This window comes from Coregonus clupeaformis, unplaced genomic scaffold, assembly GCF_020615455.1.
Source record: "Coregonus clupeaformis isolate EN_2021a unplaced genomic scaffold, ASM2061545v1 scaf0020, whole genome shotgun sequence".
Classification (NCBI taxonomy): Eukaryota; Metazoa; Chordata; class Actinopteri; order Salmoniformes; family Salmonidae; genus Coregonus; species Coregonus clupeaformis.
Window position 1 is genome coordinate 642,501 of NW_025533475.1, and position 21,439 is coordinate 663,939.

General features: G+C 45.7%; 1 pseudogene; it reads right to left on the bottom strand.

Moving 5' to 3' along the window:
- LOC121583087 overlaps positions 1-21,439 on the bottom strand; it is a 532,109-nt pseudogene that overhangs the window by 57,068 nt on the left and 453,602 nt on the right.

Consider the following 21,439-nt stretch of genomic DNA (forward strand, 5'->3'; position numbering starts at 1 on the left):
CCCTTCTCTCTAAATTACTCTCTCTCTCACTCTCCAACCCTTCACTCTACATTACTCCCTCTCCCTCTCCAACCCTTCTCTATACATTACTCTCACTCTCCCTCTCCAACCCTTCTCTCTACATTACTCTTTCTCTCACTCTCCAACCCTTCTCTCTACATTTCTCTTTCTCCAACCCTTCTCTCTACATTACTCTCTCTCTCAACCGTTCTCTCTACATTACTCTCCCTCTCACTCCCCCACCCTTCTCTCTACATTATTCTCTCTCCAACCCGTCTCTCTACATTATCTCTCTCTCTCTCTCTCTCTCTCTCTCTCTCTCTCTCTCTCTCTCTCTCTCTCTCTCTCTCTCTCTCTCTCTCTCTATCCAACCCTTCTCTCTACCTTACTCCCTCTCTCCAACCCTTCTCTCTACATTACTCTCTCTCTTCATCTCCAACCCTTCTCTCTACATTACTCTCTCTCTCTCTCTCACTCTCCATCCCTTCTCTCTACATTACTCTCTCTCTCACTCTCCAACCCTTCTCTCTACATTACTCTACCTCTCACTCTCCAACCCTTCTCTCTACATTACTCTCGCTCACTCTCCAACCCTTCTCTCCACATTATTCTCTCTCACTCTCCAAACCTTCTATCTACATTACTCTCTCTCTCTAACCCTTCTCTCTACCTTACTCTCTCTCTCTACATCCCTTCTCTCTCTCCACCCCCCCCCCCTCTCTCTCTCTCTCTCAAGGGTAGAGAGCAGAAGGCCTCCAAACCACACAATGAAGAGACTTTAATAAACTCCTCCAGATGAGGACATGGCTCTCAACAGACTGCTATATTTACACTTGGTCCAGAACGAATACAGTATTGTACAATGTAAGATTATCACTCTGAGTGAACAGCCCTCTGAGAGCCCTGTGCTCAGCTGATCGTGGAGGTCATGTCATAGGAAATTGAATTGAGTCGTCATGGCAGACTATATAAGAATCCCTGGCCCCAGAGCCATATATTTAGTATATACAGTATATAAAATAAAATAACTGAATATAAAAATATGGCACTGCCCGTCCCTAACTAAGCAGCCCAGAGAGCATGTTTACCATGCTGAGGTCACTACAGCTCTCACCACTGACCTTACACTGCTCTAGAGGAGCTTAGACATGGATATCTAGTCAGAGGGATAGAGGGATGGAGGGATAGAGGGATGTGATGGAGACATTTAGACAAGAGTGGGCAAGGGCTAGTCTATGGGATGAAGGGAGGGATGGTGAAATCAACCTGACGACCCCAATTGAATTCTTCTGCTGCTCTATATTTGCCAAATACTTCAGTCTGAGACTGCCATTGTTGACGTCGTTTGTGGCAACGTCAAAAGGAGGGGTGTTGTACAAAACAAAGTCATCAGTGATTGGATCATCTCTAACTAATCTGAGTATCAAAGCCAATGACGAATTTTCAAAACGTTGCTTTACCCACGTGTTTTCTGGCTCTGGCCCAACCAATCGGTTTCTGCGCCTGCTACATTAGGTTAGCGTTCTAGAAATCGTTGCGGAGGTACTCAGATCCAGACTCATTGCGAAGAAGAAACTAACGTCCGTGGGCGTGGCGTAGCGTTTGGCCGGAGCATGGAGTCTGGGTAGCCAGGCACATGCTGAAAAGAATCAGAAAGGGATCAGGCCAGCCCCAAGGCGGAGATGATGGGACATGGGTAGAGGGATGAGGGAGTAGGGGCAGGGTGAATGGAGGGCATGGTCACACCTGCCCTAGGGGGCTACATGGGGAGAAGACGCCCCCTCTCTCTCCCACAGTGACGTCAATATAAAACCCATCTCTATCTCCTGTTTATAATCCATAAGCTTCATATACAGTTGATTGCTCTTCCTCTATCTCTCTGTGTGTGACCTGATCATCAGTAGCTCTCCTCTCCACAGACTTGGGCTCACCAAACAAACCGACAGTAGGCACAATAACAGCCCAGGGCTTAGCAAGCCTAATCCTCACCCCTCTACAAACTGACCAATCTACTGGCTTCATTTGCAATGCTAAACATGCTTTCAGGGCACAGAGCCTAAAACAGCTCCAAAACACTCTTCCTGTATGGCCTTGCACTGTATGACCTTGGAGACCAAACACGTTTCTACCTCTCCAGGAAAGCATCTTCTTCTGGGCTTCCACTGTTCACGGCCCATTGAATAACTAATATATTTCTAATACCGCAAATTACTGCTCCACTTAGTGGAATTAACTCCAGAGTCCTCAATCCTAGCGTACGCACTCCAAACAAATAAAGATATTTATTATATTTCCTACAGACCAGAAATATGAGTATCAATTACATTTCCCTCTGGAGTATGATCATTGCAATAAAGATACAGCTACCTTATTGTTTAATGAAGTTATTTGCAGCAAAAGTTGCAATCCTTTGTGTGTGTGTGTCTGTGTGTGCATATGTGTGTGGCTATAGATATTGATTGTAAGGTCACAGGAGGAGAGGGTCCAGCTAAATTAACATAGAGGCTAATTGATCACCTGTGCTGTAATGTACTTACCCTTTATTACACAGAGATAAATATGATCCATGTAGACCCTGTCCTATATAATTAAGTTAACATTGACCACTTCATCAGTGAGAACTCCCTAAGGTCCCTCCATAGTCCTCTATACATTTATTACATACATATTCATCTTTATTACACATAGATACATTTCTGTCCTTACAGCATAGGGTCAATCCCTAGTTCTATATTATACATATTTTTAAGATAGATATTATGATACGTATCCCACCCGCCCATGTCTATAAGGATGTCAATGTAGGGATCTACACTGAGAGCACAAAACATTAAGAACACCTTCATAATATTGAGATGCCCCCCACTTTTGCCCTCAGAACAGCCTCAATTTGTTGGGGCATGGACTAAACAAGGTGTCAAAAGCGTTCCACAGGGACTTTGGCACATGTTGACTCCAATGCTTTCCACAGTTGTGTTAAGTTGGCTGGATGTCCTTCGGGTGGTGGACCATTCTTGATACACATGGGAAACTGTTGAGCGTGAAAAACCCAGCAGCGTTGCAGTTCTTGACACACTCAAACCAGTGTGCCTGGCAACTCCTACCACACCCCATTTAAAGGCACTTAAATATTGTGTCTTGACAATTCACCCTCTGGTTGGCACACATACTGTACACAATCCATGTCTCAATTGTCTCAAGGCTTAAAAATCCTTCTTTAACCTGTTTCCTCCCCTTCATCTATACTGATTGAAGGGGATTTAACAAGTGACATCAATAAGGGATCATAGAGCAGGTGTTCTTAATGTTTTGTACACTCAGTGTAAATCTCTTAGCGCTGATATAGGATTTATGCTTTATTATTAGATCAAAAGGACATTACATTGATGTCCTCTTCCCCCCTCATACACCAGCACACACTGGGCACAGGGGGCAGTGGCTTATGGACATCACACGCTCTCCCCTGGACACTTTTTAATTGGTCATCCTCTGACCTGGACACTGATGTCCTTACATCACGTGTGTGTGTGTGTGTGTGTGTGTGTGAGTGTGTGTTTGACAGTATTTTGGGTAGAGCTGGAACACTACTCTGTCCTTCCTTTACACACGCACACACATACACACACACACACACACACACACACACACACAGGTAACTGCCAAAATAACGGATACCCCAACATAAAGTGTGACTGAGACAGCCATGGCATAAGGTTTACATCGCTTTCATGCTCATCAAACCATTCAGTGATGACCCATGCCCCGTGGATGGGGGCATTGTCATTCTATGGGGGCATAGCCATGGTAGCCAAAATAATGGCCTGACTAGCATTTTTAAACAGGACCCTAAGCATGATGGGATGTTCATTGCTTAATTAACTAAGGAACCACACCTGTGTGTAAGCACCTTGTCACTGTTGGTGTGGGTGCGTGGAGAGGAGTCAGACACAGGACGCATAAGCTTAGTCGAACAAGACTTTACTAGATGCACAACCAGTACAAAATAAAGTACCTCTAACGAGGAGGCAAAACGACAACGCAACACAGTGCGTTATAATAACGATGCCAGCGTACTGCACAGGATACCACCAACAGACAGGAAATAAAATAACACACAACTAACGAACACAACCACAGGAAACTTATAAGGCACATAATCAAGACCAAACGGACACAGGTGTAACAGACAGACCAAACCAAACGAACATCGAAACATTCAACGGTGGCAGCTAGTATTCCGGGGACGACGAACGCCGAAGCCTGCCCGAACAAGGAGGAGGAGCAGCCTCGGCAGATTCCGTGACATACCTGCTTTCAATACACTGTGTATCACTCATTTACTCATGTGTTTCCATTATTTTGGAAGTTACCTGTAGGTGTCACATGAATATGGCAGATGTGTCCATGTATCGTCTTACCTTGTCACCTCTCATGAGGCCCAGGTAGCGTAGTGACTTGCTGCTCTTAGCGATCTGTGTAGCTCCCTGGTCAGTGGTCTCTTTACACCAGCCTGCATCCACTGTCTCTATGGTACTGCTGTACTGACCAATCGCTATCAGAGCTGCAATGTTTACTGTTCATTTTTTATTGTTTACATCACTTTTGTTTATTATCTATTTCACTTGCTTTGGCAACATAAACATGTTTCCCATGCCAATAAAGCCCCATATATTGAATTGAAATTGAATTTAAAGAGAAGGAGTGAGAATGTATAATCAGTCCTCCTGGTTTCTTCTGGGTGACGGTTAATAGAAAGCTGTCTACTGTGCCACAGCTGAATCCACAGATGACATGATGACGATTATGAACAGACTGCAAGTAACGCAAACAAGCCCACGCACACAGATTCCTTGAAAATAAAACTAGGACAATTCATAATGAATGAAGCAGGGTTCGGGTCAATTCTGAATTGAGTTACAAATTGGTCTTTAAGAGAGAGAGAGAGAGAGAGAGAGAGAGAGAGAGAGAGAGAGAGAGAGAGAGAGAGAGAGAGAGAGAGAGAGAGAGAGAGAGAGAGAGAGGAGAGAGAGAGAGAGAGAGAGAGAGAGAGAGAGAGAGAGAGAGAGAGAGAGAGAGAGAGAGAGAGAGAGAGAGAGAGAGAGAGAGAGAGAGAGAGAGAGAGAGAGAGAGAGAGAGAGAGAGAGAGAGAGAGAGAGAGAGAGAGAGAGAGAGAGAGAGAGAGAGAGAGAGAGAGAGAGAGAGAGAGAGAGAGGCCTAACAAGCTAAGGACAGGGTGCCAAGGTAAAGAGGGACATCATGCCAGAGGATACAACCACTGTCTGTCGCTGCGTGATCCCATGTGTCCCTACGTGTGTGTGTATGTGTGTATTACTGTGTTCTTAGTGAAACACAGACCTTTCATTTTGGATCATAGCCATTTTTGTTTCTTAGTAGCACAGTTTGAATAGTTTCAGTGTGTTTGGAAACAAACAAGTATGCGCGCACACACACACACACACGCACGCAAGGCCTGTCCTTTCCAATCAATCCCCAACCTGTCCATTTCTGGGCAGATGGAGAAGTGGAGTGCTGCTCTGTGATCGATTAGGAGGGTCTTGGCTTTGTTCTCTACACACTCACGCCATCACTAATGAGTGGGGGATGAAAGAGGGATGAAAGACAAAGTCAGCCTTTGACTGCACGCTCTCTTATGTACTTAGCCTTAATGTTGTTTTCCCTGAAAAACATTGATCTAAATTGCCTTCCTCAGCGCTCACCCCCCCAAAATTTAAACGATTGCCCAGCACTGGGTGTGAAATCGTGATGCTCGGAGCCGGAGTGCGATGCTTATAAAACTGCGCCACCACAGATCACAATGCTCTAGCAAGCCGTGAGAATACTTGATGATGGTTGATGGAAACGGCACATTGTTTTTCATTATTTTGTTTTAAGCCTTCAGCCAAACCCCAGCCCTAACCTTAACCACTCGGAATTCATGCCTAAACTCTTAACCTTTGAGTTGTTTCTCTTTTAACCCTGTAACCACGCGGAATTAATGCGACAAAAATAGTTTCAAAGAGAAACTATGAGATATTTTTGCAAAGATCACCCCAGGAGCCTAAATATACAGCCAGGCGATATTCGACGTTCATCCAGGTCCCCAGGACGTTGGGTGATGCCTTCAAAACTGGCCACTAGGGGGCAACAGTGAGCGCTATTACCATCAATTAGGCTTGCTAGGGTGTTGCGGATGGCGGATGGGCGTAAGCCGCAAGCTCTGGCTCCGATGGTTGCGTGTTCAAACCCAGTGCTAGGCATTTGTTTTTTGTTTTTTGCCTATCCCAAACCTTAACACTTACCTTAACCATTCTGAATTCATGCCTAAACTTAAATGGCGAAATTTGGGGTTTATCCCCCGCCCCTGAACAAACGTTGAATACTGAAGTCAAAACGAGTCAAACTATGAGATCTTGTTGAAATATACGTATATATTATTATTATTATTATTATTATTATTATTATTATTATTATTATTATAATAATAATAATAATAATAATAATAATAATATATATATACGTATATTTCAACAAGATCTCATAGTTTGACTCGTTTTGACTTCAGTATTCAACGTTTGTTCAGGGGCGGGGGATAAACCCCAAATTTCGCCATTTAAGTTTAGGCATGAATTCAGAATGGTTAAGGTAAGTGTTATTATTATTATTACGTATGTGAGGCTAAATAGAGTGTAGAGTCGTAAATCCATAATTGTCTCTAGAAGTGGAGCATGAGGTCAGGTGCTGGTAAGGGTAGGTAACAACGCATCTGCCACACTGATCCTCAACACGGGGGCCCCTCAGGGGTGCGTGCTCAGTCCCCTCCTGTACTCCCTGTTCACCCATGACTGCATGGCCAGGCACGACTCCAACACCATCATTAAGTTTGCCGACGACACAACAGTGGTAGGCCTGATCACCGACAATGATGAGACAACCTATAGGGAGGAGGTCAGAGGTCTACCCCCAAGCCATAAGACTCCTGAACAGCTAATCATGGCTACGCAGACTATTTGCACTGCCCCCCCCCACCCCATCTTTTTACGCTGCTGCTACTCTGTTAATTATTTATGCATAGTCACTTTAACTCTACATTTTACATTTACATTTTAGTCATTTAGCAGACGCTCTTTTCCAGAGCGACTTACAGTTAGTGAATACATATATATATATTTTTATACTGGCCCCCCGTGGGAAATGAACCCACAACCCTGGCGTTGCAAACGCCATGCTCTATCAACTGAGCTACATCCCTGCCGGCCATTCCCTCCCCTACCCTGGACGACGCTGGGCCAATTGTGCGCCGCCCATGAGTCTCCCGGTCGCGGCCGGCTGCGACAGAGCCTGGATTCGAAACAGGATCTCTAGTGGCACAGTTAGCACTGCGATGCAGTGCCTTAGACCACTGCGCCACTCAGGAGTACACATGTACATATTACTCTACCCACATGTACATATTACTTCAACTACCTCAACTAGCCGGTGCCCCCGCACATTGACTCTGCACCAGTACCCCCCTGTATATATAGCCTCCCTACTGTTATTTTATTTTACTTCTGCTCTTTTTTTCTCAACACTTTTTTGTTGTTTTATTCTACTTTTTTATTAAAAATAAATGCACTGTTGGTTAAGGGCTGTAAGTAAGCATTTCACTGTAATGTCTGCACCTGTTGTATTCGGCGCATGTGTCCAATAAAATGTGATTTGATTTGATTTGGTCAGGTCAAAGCATGAGACTGGCCCAGCCTCAATGAGATGAGCAGCCTTATATTACGTAAAAGTCATTTCAACCTATCAGAGCTGCACTAACAGAATCAATACCACAGATTACACAAACAGATAAACACACACAACACCCACACACACAGGCACGCACAGCAAGGTATGCCCTCATGTCGACCTCTCCATTTCATAAATATACAGTGCATTCGGAAAGTATTCAGACCCCTCGACTTTTTCCACATTTTGTTACGTTACATCCTTATTCTTAAATTAATTAAATTGTTTTTTTCCCCCTCATCAATCTACACACAATACCCTATAATGACAAAGCATAAACAGGTTTTTAGACATTTTTACAAATGTATTAACAATAAAAAATGGAAATATACATTTACATAAGTATTCAGACCGTTTATTCAGTACTTTGTTGAAGCACCTTTGGCAGCGATTACAGCCTCGAGTCTTCTTGGGTATGATGCTACAAGCTTGGCACACCGTATTTGGGGAGTTTCTCTCATTCTTCTCTGCTGATACTCTTAAACTCTGTCAGGTTGGATGGGGAGCGTCGCTGCACAGCTATTTTCAGGTCTCTCCAGAGATGTTCGATAGGGTTCAAGTCCGGGCTCTAGCTGGGCCACTCAAGGACATTGTCTTGTCCCGAAGCCACTCCTGTGTTGTCTTGGCTGTGTGCTTAGGGTTGTTGTCCTGTTGGAAGGTGAACCTTCGCCCTAGTAAGGGGTTCTGAGCTCTCTGGAGCAGGTTTTCATCAAGGATCTCTCTGTACTTTGCTCCGTTCATCTTTCCCTCGATCCTGACTAGTCTCCCAGTCTCTGCCGCTGAAAAACATCTCACCTCAGTCATCTATATCAGTCGGTAGTGCAGCCAGCTTTCTCAGACAGCCGTCTATCTCCACCTTCAGCCCTCCGGGTCGTATTGGGGGGATGTTGTTCTGTCTGGAGTGTGTGGACTAGCTATCTGAGCTCCACTATTTCTCTCTCTCCAGCTCTGTGAATGTATCTCTCTCAACAATAGGGGAGCAGTGTAGTTGTGGGACCTGGGTCTGTTCAGTGCTGGGCGGGGTGACTCTCTTCTTGGGGCTGCTTGTCTGCAGGGCAGTTTGAGGGTAAGGTGTGATCAGACTCACTCAGCATGGGGGAGTTGTCACTGAGAGAGAGCTTTTCCTGCTGTGCTCTCTCTTTGATCCTGTAAAAGTCCTGCTGAAACTGCATGAGGATGCCCTGCACCATTACTGTTCCAGACATTGACAGAGGTTGTTTCAATTTCTTCAATGTCTAGTGTTCGGAGTTTCCACCCTGGGCCAATACCCTCTCTTTTGAGATGGGGTAGTGTGCTCTTATAGCACTGTGCCATGCCAGGGGATGGTCTGTGTACGTTCCCGTCTTCACTCTGCCTCCCTCCGACCACTGCCCCCAGAGCTCGTCAAGAGCCGGGATGGAGAGTGAACCGCTGCGTCTCTAAGAAGGAAACATTACATGTTTTTGTTGTTGACTGATTACAGTGAGACGCTACTCTTCTATATGCAGTGGCCCCCCTACTGCTAACACGTGTACTATAGGAAAACAATACCCTCATTCTATCACATGATACGACACAAATACATGGGGCAGTGGGAGGCTTAAACATAGGACAAAAGCCCTATCCATATGACATGTGGCCATACTTACTTTTACATTTTAGTAATTTAGCAGACACTCTTATCCAGAAGGACTTAAAGGAGAAATTAGGGTTAAGTGCCTTGCTCAATGGCACATGGGCAGATTTTTCACCTAGTCTGCTCGGAGATTCGAACCAGCGAAGACATGAAGCGTGTCTGCTGTCACTTAGACAGACAGCTCACACTGTTCTCATTATTGGTTTCCCCCCTGCAAATGTTTCCCTGAGCAATATGTTCTGTTCTGTTTTATACTGTATTCACTGTGTCTTTTAATCGTCTGTCTCTAGGGGCAGTCTAACAGCATCGACACCAGGGCTCTCCAGCCCTGTTCCTGGAGAGATCCGTCCTGTAGGTTTTAGCTCCAATCCTGTTCCTGGAGAGATCCGTCCGGTAGGTTTTAACTCCAACCCTGTTGCTGGAGAGATCCTTCCTGTAGGTTTGAACTCCTACCCTGTTCCTGGAGAGATCCGTCCTGTAGGTTTTAACTCCAACCCTGTTCCTGGAGAGATCCATCCTGTAGGTTTTAACTCCAACCCTGTTCCTGGAAAGATCCTTCCTGTAGGTTTTAACTCCAACCCTGTTCCTGGAGATCTACCATCCTGTAGGTTTTAACTCCAACCCTGTTCCTGGAGATCTACCATCCTGTAGGTTTTAACTCCAACCCTGTTCCTGGAGATCTACCGTCCTGTAGGTTTTAACTCCAACCCTGTTCCTGGAGAGCTACCGTCCTGTAGGTTTTCGCCCTAATCTAGCGTACCTGAATCTAATAATTAGCTGATTGATAAGATGAATCAGGTTAGTTACAACTGGGGTTGGAGTGAAAATCTACAGCTCTCCAAGAACAGGGTTGAAGAGCCCTGATCTACACTGACGTCCCGTTGGAAACCATTAGCCATGGGCACTTACACAATAAAGGAACACTGCTTCCTCCAGAATACATTGTATGTAGACGACCATATTATAACACTATCCCCTTCATTGGACCTAGGTTACACTGTGAATCCATGAGAGTATATCTGTGTGTATCTCTGTGTGTTTCTCTCTGTTTGTATCTATCTGTGCATCTCTGTGTCCTTCTCTCTGTGTGCATCTATGTGTGCATCTCTCTGTTTGCATCTCTCTGTGTATCCCTCTGTGTATCTCTGTGTGTATCGCTGTGTGTATCTGAGTATACAAAACATTAAGAACACCTGCTGTTTCCATGACCGAATGACCAGGTGAATCCAGGTCACTTGTTATATCCACTTCAATCATTGTAGATGAAGGGGAGGGGACAGGTAAATTATTTTTAAGCCTTGAGACAACTTAGACATGGATTGTGTATGTGTGCCAGTCAGAGGGTGAATGGGCAAGACAAAATATTTAAGTGACTTTGAACGGGTATGGTAGTAGGTGCCAGGCACACCAGTTTGTGTAAAGAACTGCAACGCTGCTGGGTTTTTCACACTCAACAGTTTACCGTGTTTATCAAGAATGGTCCACCACCCAAAGCATATCCATTCAACTTGACACAACAGTGGGAAGCATTGGAGTCAACATGGGCCAGCATCCTTGTGGAACGCTTTCGACACCTTGTAGAGTCCATGCCTCGACGAATTGAGGCTATTCTGGGGGCAAAAGAGGGGGGGTGCAACTCAGTATTAGGAAGGTGTTCCTAATGTTTGGTATACTCAGTGTATATGTGTGTGTATCAGTCCAGAGATGACGCTAGGCTACAGATAACCAGGAGTGGGTGATGTATGGTTTTTACTATTCATGTTAACTGTAGGAGTTGATTTGGTCCAGGGTGAAAATTGCTATACTCTCTTTGTGCCCTGAGGTAAGGCTATTGTAGATTGTACTGTACACACTGACTGTATGGAGAGAGAGAGAACCACAGATCAGATCAACTGCCACACTGGATTCAGAGAAGCAAAGCAACACAAATACATGCACAGACACACGCCCGCATTCACTCTCTAACACACACACACACACCTGCATTCACTCTCTAACACACACACACACACACACACCTGCATTCACTCTCTAACACACACACACACACACCTGCATTCACTCTCTAACACACACACACACACACCTGCATTCACTCTCTAACACACACACACACACACACACACACACACACACACACACACACACCTGCATTCACTCTCTAACACACACACACACACACACCTGCATTCACTCTCTAACATACACACACACACCTGCATTCACTCTCTAACACACACACACACACACACCTGCATTCACTCTCTAACACACACACACACACACACTCCTGCATTCACTCTCTAACACACACACACACACACACCTGCATTCACTCTATAACACACACACTCCTGCATTCACTCTCTAACACACACACACTCACACACACACACACACACACACACACACACACACACACACACACACACACACACACACACACACACACACACACACACTCCTGCATTCACTCTCTAACACACACTACACACACACACACACACACACACACACACACACACACACACACACACACACACACACACACACACCTGTATTCACTCTCTAACGCGAAACACACACACACCTGCATTCACTCTCTAATGTGCACACACACCTGCATTCACTCTCTAACACACACACACTCCTGCATTCACTCTCTAACACACACACACACACACACGCCTGCATTCACTCTCTAACACACACACACACGCGCATGCACAGACCCCCACCCCCCACACACACACACACGGAACCAGACACACACACACACACACGGAACCACAGACACACACATACACATACACACACACTCCTCTGTAGCTCAATTGGTAGAGCATGGCGCTTGTAACGCCATGGTAGTGCGTTCGATCCCCGGGACCACCCATACGTAAAAATGTATGCACACATGACTGTAAGTCGCTTTGGATAAAAGTGTCTGCTAAATGGAATATTATTATTATTATTATTAAATGGAACCACAGACACACACACTCACACACACGCACACAGAAACTAAGGCAAACACACCCACAAGCAAGCAAACCAAGACAAATTTACTCGAACCACATCTCTCTAACACAATTCCAATAAGGAATGGGAACTAAAACAAATTTGTCTGTGATAGTATTACTCACATACACATACCATACGTAACATAACACATGTACACGCACACTCAAACACACAGACAAGTGAACAGACATACACCCGGGCAAACACAATTACATTTTCGGTCAATATTAAACTAGTAGAAATCCATGAGGTCATTCTTCTCAGGCATCGTGAGATAGAGGATTCTGCCAAAAGACAAACCTGGACATTCTTTCATTTTCTCTCAACTCATTATAAAGATATACGACCTGTCTTAGCGAAATATATGACCCAGAAATATCATTAATGTAAGGGGAGAGTAGGGAAACGTAGGCTTATACAAATAAATATACACACGGAAGCAACACACACACAGTAACACATACTCAAAACACACAACACAAACGCAAATAGACAGTATAAATAAATGGACTGAGAATTGGTCTGAGATTTCTTTGGATTCCAATTAAATCTCTATGAAAAATTATGAATGACACATGAATACCAGATATTTTTAGATAAAGATCACGTGTGGCTCAGTAGACTAGGAGGGTAAGTGACACACCAAGGCCAGTTTTAATCCTTGCTATTCCAAAAAGAAGAATACCAAGGATAATGACCAGATAAGCACCTCATTCCAGAGAAGCCTTTTACTAGCTCAGACACATTAATTAATTCATTTTTTATTTTTTAAATAGCCCTTTTTCTCCCCAATTTCGTGATATCCAATTGGTAGTTACAGTGTTGTCCCATCGCTGCAATTCCCGTACGGGAGAGGCGAAGGTCGAGAGCCATGCGTCCTCCGAAACACGACCCTGCCAAGCCGCACTGCTTCTTGACACACTGTTCGCTTAACCCGGGGTACAGGTTAGTCGAGGTAATTTGTACATGTAGGTAGGGGTAAAGTGACTATGCATAGATAATAAACAGCGAGTAGCAGCAGTGTAAAAACAAAGGGAGGAGGGAGGTGTCAATAGTCCAGGTGGCCATTTGATTAATTGTTCAGCAGTCTTATGGCTTGGGGTAGAAGCTGTTAAGGAGCCTTTTGGTTCTAGACTTGGCGCTCCGGTACTGCTTGCCGTGCTGTAGCAGAGAGAACAGTATATGACTTGGGTGACTGGAGTCTTTGACAATTTATTGGGCCTTCCTCTGACACCGCCTGGTATATAGGTCCTGGATGTCAGGAAGCTTGGCCCCAGTGATGTACTGGGCCATACGCACTAGCCTCTGTAGTGCCTTATGGTCAGATGCCGAGCCGTTGCCATACCAGGCGGTGACGCAACCGGTCAGGATTCTCTCGATGGTGCAGTTGTAGAACTTTTTGAGGATCTGGGGACCTATGCCAAATCTTTTCAGTCTCCTGAAGGGGAAAAGGTGTTGTCGTGCCCTCTTCACAACTGTCTTGGTGTGTTTGGACCATAGTTAATTGGTGATGTGGACACCAAGGAACTTGAAACTCTCGACCCGCTCCACTACAGCTCCGTTGATGTTAATGGGGGCCTGTTCGGCCCGCCTTTCCTGTAGTCCACGATCAGCTCCATTGTCTTGCTCACATTGAGGGAGAGGTTGTTGTCCTGGCACCACACTGCCAGGTCTCTGTAGGCTGCCTCATCATTGTCGGTGATCAAGGCCTACCACCATTGTGTCGTCAGCAACCTTAATGATGGTGTTGGAGTCGTGTTTGGCCATGCAGTCATGGGTGAACAGGGAGTACAGGAGGGGACTAAGCATGCACACCTGAGGGGCCCCCGTGTTGAGGATCAGCGTGGCTGATGTGTTGTTACTTACCCTTACCACCTGGGGGCGGCCCGTCAGGAAGTCCAGGATCCAGTTCCAGAGGGAGGTGTTTAGTCCCAGGGTCCTTAGCTTAGTGATGAGCTTTGTGGGCACTATGGTGTTGAACGCTGAGCTGTTGTCAATGAACAGCATTCTCACATAGGTGTTCCTTTTGTCCAGGTGGGAGAGGGCAGTGTGGATTGCGATTGAAATTGCGTCATCTGTGGATCTGTTGGGGCGGTATGCGAATTGGAGTGGGTCTAGGGTTTCCGGGATGATGGTGTAGATGTGAGCCATGACCAGCCTTTCAAAGCACTTCATGGCTACCGATGTGAGTGCAACGGGACGGTAATCATTTAGGCAGGTTACCTTCGCTTCCTATGGTGGTCTGCTTGAAACATGTAGGTATTACAGACTCGGTCAGGGAGAGGTTGTAAATGTCAGTGAAGTGGCCGTGCATGCTTTGAGTACACGTCCTGGTAATCCGTCTGGCCCTGCGGCTTTGTGATTGTTGATCTCTTTAAAGGTCTTGCTCACATCGGCTACCGAGAGCGTGATCACAGTCGTCCGGAACAGCTGGTGCTCTCATGCATACTTCAGTGTTGCTTGCCTCGAAGCAAGCATAAAAGGCATTTAGCTTGTATCGTAGGCTCGCGTCACTGGGCAGCTCACGGCTGGGTTTCCCTTTGTAGTCACACCATCTCTCTCTTCACACCCTCTCTCCTCACACCCTCTCTCTCCTCACACTCTCTCTCTCATCACACTCTCTCTCCTCACACTCTCTCGCCTCACACCCTCTCTCTCCTCACCCTCTCTCTCCTTACACCCTCTATTTCCTCACACCCTCTCTCTCCTCAGACCCTCTCTCTTCACACTCTCTCTCCTCACCCTCTCTCATCACAACCTCTCTCTCCTCACACTCTCTCGCCTCACACCCTCTCTCTCCTCACCCTCTCTCTCCTTACACCCTCTATTTCCTCACACCCTCTCTCTCCTCAGACCCTCTCTCTTCACACTCTCTCTCCTCACCCTCTCTCATCACAACCTCTCTCTCCTCAAACCCTCTCTCTCATCACACTCTCTCTCCACACCCTCTATCTCCTCACGCCCTCTCTCTCCTCACACCCTCTCTCTCCACACCCTCTCTCTCCTCACACCCTCTCTCTCCTCACACTCTCTCTCCTCACAGCCTCTCTTTCCACACCCTCTCTCTCCTCACACCCTCTCGCTCCTCATACCCTCTCTCTCATCACCCTCTCTCTCCTCACACACTTTCTCTCCTCACCCCCTCTCTCCTCACACCCTCACACCCTGTATCTCCTCACACCCTCTCTCTCCTCACACTCTCTCTCCTCACACTCTCTCTCTCCACACCCTCTCTCTCCTCACACCCTCTCTCTCCTCATAACCTCTCTCTCCTCACCCTCATTCCTCACCCTCTCCTCCCTCCCTCTCTCTCCTCACACACTCTCTCTCTCCTCACACCCTCTCTCTCCTCACACCCTCTCTCTCCTCACCCTCTCTCTCCTTACACCCTCTATTTCCTCACACCCTCTCTCTGCTCAGAGCCTCTCTCTTCACACTCTCTCTCCTCACCCTCTCTCATCACAACCTCTCTCTCCTCACACCATCTCTCCTCACACTCTCTCTCCTCACCCTCTCTCTCCACACCCGGTCTCTCCTCAAACCCTCTCTCTCATCACACTCTCTCTCCACACCCTCTATCTCCTCACACCCTCTCTCTCCTCACACCCTCACACCCTGTCTCTCCTCACACCCTCTCTCTCCTCACACACTCTCTCTCCTCACACTCTCTCTCTCCACACCCTCTCTCTCCTCACACCCTCTCTCTCCTCATACCCTCTCTCTCCTCACCCTCACTCCTCACCCTCTCCTCCCTCCCTCTCTCTCCTCACACACTCTCTCTCTCCTCACACCCTCTCTCTCCTCACACCCTGTCTCTCCTCACGTCGCTCTCTTCACATCCTCTCTTTCCTCACACCCTCTCTCTCCTCAGACCCTCTCTCTTCACAATCTCTCTCCTCACCCTCTCTCATCACACCCTCTCTCTCCCCACACCCTCTCTACTCACACTCTTTCTCCTCACCCTCTCTCTCCACACCCGGTCTCTCCTCACACCCTCGTCATCACACTCTATCTCCTCACCCTCTCTCTCCACACCCTCTCTCTCCTCACACCCTCTCTCTCCACACCCTCTCTCTCCTCACACCCTCTCTCCACACACCCTCTCTCTCCTCACACCCTCTCTCTCCTCACACGCTCTCTCTTCACACCCTCTCTCTCCTCACACCCTCTCTCTCTCCTCAAACCCTGTCTCTCCTCATACCCTCTCTCTCCTCACACCATCTCTCTCTTCACCCTCTCTCTCCTCACACGCTCTCTCTCCACACATCCTCTCTCTCCTCACACCCTCTCTCTCCTCACCCTCTCTCTCCTCACACCCTCTCTCTCCTCACCCTCTCTCTCCTCACACCCTCTATCCCCTCACCATCTCTCTCCTCACACCCTCTCTCTCCTCACACCCTCTCTCTCCTCACACCCTCTCTCTCCTCACCCTCTCTCTCCTCACACCCTCTATCTCCTCATCCTCTCTCTCCTCACCCTCTCTCTCCTCACACCCTCTCTCTCCTCACACCCTACACAGATCCTCTTCTTACACACACACACACTTCACAAAGTAGAGATCATAGGAGGAGGAAATTGTCTTTCCTGACTGATAATGATTTCCTGTCTGAAAAATAGATGAAGCGATATGCAAGAAAAGGTAAGGTGAAAAGTGAGGGATAAGGGAGGAGAGGAAAGAATCCCATCATTTTTCTAGCAGGCGGTGTGACTTGAGTGGTGACTACAGAGGGAAGGTAATGAGGACACACTCCACCTCTCTCTCGCTCTCTCTCCCCCTCTCTCACTCTCTCGCTCAGGAAGCCATGGCGTCAGCTAATAGGGGTCCTAATAAAATTTGCTGGGAGTGAGTGTGTGTGTGCATGCATGCATGAGTGTATGTGCATGCATTCATGCATCCTCTCTCGCCCTCTCTCTCTCTCTTTCTCTCTCTCTCTCTCAGGAAGCTGTGGCGTCAGCTAATGGGGATCCTAACAAAATTCTAAATTCAAATGTTCTCGTTCTCTCCCTCTTTCTCCTTCTCTCTCTGTTGCCATGGCATCAGCTAATGGGTATCCTAATAAAATTCTAAATTCAAATTCTAAATTCAAATTCTAAATTCAAATTCAGCTAATGGGGATTCTAATCAAATTCAAACTCTCTACCTCCTACTCTGTCTCTATCCCACTCTCTGTCTTGCTCTCTTTCTCTCTCCCACCCTCTAACTCTTATCTAAACAACTTATTCCATCTGATAGCCAGCTACCCTTCTTATGAGAAGGAGGTCAAGTAGTGGTCAACCTTGTAACCACTCTGTGAGACTAGGGAGTGCACTTAAAAATAAACACTTAATTAGTTTAGTTCTATCTGCCCTAGCAGTCAGGGGTTAACCATTATTTACTGATATATTAAATGGAATATTCAAACACACACATGCACACACACACAGTAACACACACACATGCACACACACACACACAATAACACACACACACGACAGTCCGTTATCTCATTATTTACAGGCATATTAGATATGGAATCAACTTATTAAATTATCCTAAATAATGTTAGGTCATTACACGAGAGCTCTGAACCCATTCCCCTTCTTGCCGTAACCCTATACACCATCCTAACCACTGACTCTGATGAAAATAGACTGCCTACGGATGTTACGTTATAACTTGAAGATTTACTGGAATGTTGTGTGTGTGTGTACAGTTGAAGTTGGAAGTTTACATACACTTAGGTTGGAGTCATTAAAAATCGTTTTTCAACCACTCCACAACTTTCTTGTTAACAAACTATAGTTTTGGCAAGTCGGTTAGGACATCTACTTTGTGCATGACACAAGTAATTTTTCCAACAATTGTTTACAGACAGATTATTTCACTTATAATTCACTGTATCACAATTCCAGTGGGTCAGAAGTTTACATACACTAAGTTGACTGTGCCTTTAAACAGATTGGAAAATTCCAGAAAATGATGTCATGGCTTTAGAAGCTTCTGATAGGCTAATTGACATAATTTGAGTCAATTGGAGGTGTACCTGTGGATGTATTTCAAGGCCTACCTTCAAACTTGTAGACCTCTGGTTGATCCTTGGGAGCAATTTCCAAACACCTGAAGGTACCACGTTCATCTGTACAAACAATAGTACGCAAGTATAAACACCATGGGACCACGCAGCCGTCATACCGCTCAGGAAGGAGACGCGTTCTGTCTCCTAGAGATGAACGTACTTTGGTGCGAAAAGTGCAAATAAATCCCAGAACAACAGCGAAGGACCTTGTGAAGATGGTGGAGGAAACAGGTACAAAAGTATCTATATCCACAGTAAAACAAGTCCTATATCGACATAACCTGAAAGGCCGCTCAGCAAGGAAGAAGCCACTGCTCCAAAAGCGCCATAAAAAGCCAGACTACGGTTTGCAACTGCACCTGTTGACAAAGATCTTACTTTTTGGAGAAATGTCCTCTGGTCTGATTAAACAAAAATAGAACTGTTTGGCCATAATGACCATCGTTATGTTTGGAGGAAAAAGGGTTTGCTTGCAAGCTGAAGAACACCATCCCAACCGTGAAGCATGGGGGTGGCAGCATCATGCTGTGGGGGTGCTTTGCTGCAGGAGGGACTGGTGCACTTCACAAAATAGATGGCATCATGAGGAAGGAAAATGATGTGGATATATTGAAGCAACATCTCAAGACATCAGTCAGGAAGTTAAAGCTTGGTCGCAAATGGGTCTTCCAAATGGACAATGACCCCAAGCATACTTCCAAAGTTGTGGCAAAATGGCTTAAGGACAACAAAGTCAAGGTATTGGAGTGGCCATCACAAAGCCCTGACCTCAATCCTATTGAAAATGTGTGGGCAGAACTGAAAATGCGTGTGCGAGCAAGGAGGCCTACAAACCTGACTCAGTTACACCAGCTCTGTCAGGAGGAATGGGCCAAAATTCACCCAACTTATTGTGGGAAGTTTGTGGAAGACTACCCAAAATATTTGACCCAAGTTAAACTATTTAAAGGCAATGCTACCAAATACTAATTGAGTGTATGTAAACTTCTGACCCACTGGGAATGTGATGAAAGAAATAAAAGCTACTATTATTCTGACATTGAACATTCTTAAAATAAAGTGGTGATCCTAACTGACCTAAGACAGGGAATTTTTACTAGGATTAAATGTCAGGAATTGTGAAAAACTGAGTTTAAATGTATTTGGCTAAGGTGTATGTAAACTTCAGACTTCAACTGTATATATATATAGCCCCAGTAACAACAGGAAGGCCCTACTATATCTGATGTATTCCAGAGTCTAACTGTCATGTTTCTAATCTAAAGCAGGTCCATTATGCTCTTTGTGTCGCGTCTAGTCTCTCTCCCCCAGGCCGCAGTATGATCAAACCCCAGTGTAAGCCGCTTCTGGTTCCCATCTGTAAAGCCATCACAGATACACCTATCATTACTGCGTCAGAAAATATGTCTGGTCAAAACCCATTAGAATGGGACTGGGTATGTTCTGGTCAAAACTTTTTAGAATGGGACTGGGTATGTTCTGGTCAAAACCCTTTAGAATGGGATTGGGTATGTTCAGGTCAAAACCATTTAAAATGGAACTGGGTATGTTCTGGTCAAAACCCTTTAGAATGGAACTGGGTATGTTCTGGTCAAAACTCTTTAGAATGGAACTGGGTATGTTCTCAGGATTCTGGCAGAGTGAATGACTGAGTTAGATGATGCTGTGGGTTCAACCCTGCACCATCAGCAGACACACGTGTACACACTACAGCTTAACAGTATGAAGCAGACTTCAGATTGTGGACTGTAGCGTTACCCTAGTAACAGACACAGTATGACTGCCCCCTGATGTAGTTATCTAGAACAACCACACAAAGAACATTATTTTTTTTATTTTTTTTATTTCACCTTTATTTAACCAGGTAAACCAGTTGAGAACAAGTTCTCATTTACAACTGCGACCTGGCCAAGATAAAGCAAAGCAGTGCGATAAAAACAACAACACAGAGTTACATATGGGGTAAAACAAAACAAAGTCAAAAAATACAACAGAAATACATATATATACAGTGTGTGCAAATTTAGCAAGTTATGGAGGTAAGGCAATAAAATAGGCTATAGTGCAAAATAATTACAATTAGTATTAACACTGGAATGATAGATGTGCAAGAGATGATGTGCAAATAGAGATACTGGGGTACAAATGAGCAAAATAAATAACAATATGTCACAAGCTGGGCTAGAACTCCGGTCTCAGATGTGTAGAGCTGGGGGTTCTACCCCTTAGCCACAGAGGAGGTATAGTTGGACCCAAATGAAACACCCAAGGCAATACTCCAGGTAAGTAGATTTAATGTAACAAAAAGGTTCTTTGCACTTCAAAAATAGTCCAACAAAAGTTATTCTCAGAAAGAGGTATATTAACAGAGGTAGAGTAACAAAACAGGAGGCAAAACAAACTAACTCCACGAGGGGAGAAAAACAAACTAAAGATAACTTAGAAAAGCTTACTTGGAAAGACACGGTGGGACAAAGCAGGAGACACATAGCCAGGACTCAATAACCAAGTGAGAAACAAGGGGAAAACACACAGCTAAAATACACAAGGGGAAACAAGGCACAGGTGACCTGGATCAAGCTAATTAGGACACATGAGGAAGAACTAAGGCAGAGGGGAACACAGATGACCTCTAGAGGCCCGGAGACAAACAGGAGGCAGGAAGCTGACACACACGAGGAAGAACTAAGGCAGAGGGGAACACAGATGACCTCTAGAGGCCCGGAGACAAACAGGAGGCAGGAAGCTGACAGGACCCCCTCCTCTAGGAACGACTCCTGACGTTCCTTCCAGAACACCCTGGCCTCAGGGTGCGAAAATCTCGGATCAAACCTGGGTCCAGGATGTCCCTGGCTGGAACCCAGGAGCGCTCCTCTGGCCCGTAGCCCTCCCAGTCCACCAGATACTGCAGAGAGTTCTGGACCCTCCGGGAGTCCAGTATCCGGCGGACTGTGTAGGCTGGCTGGCCGTCAAT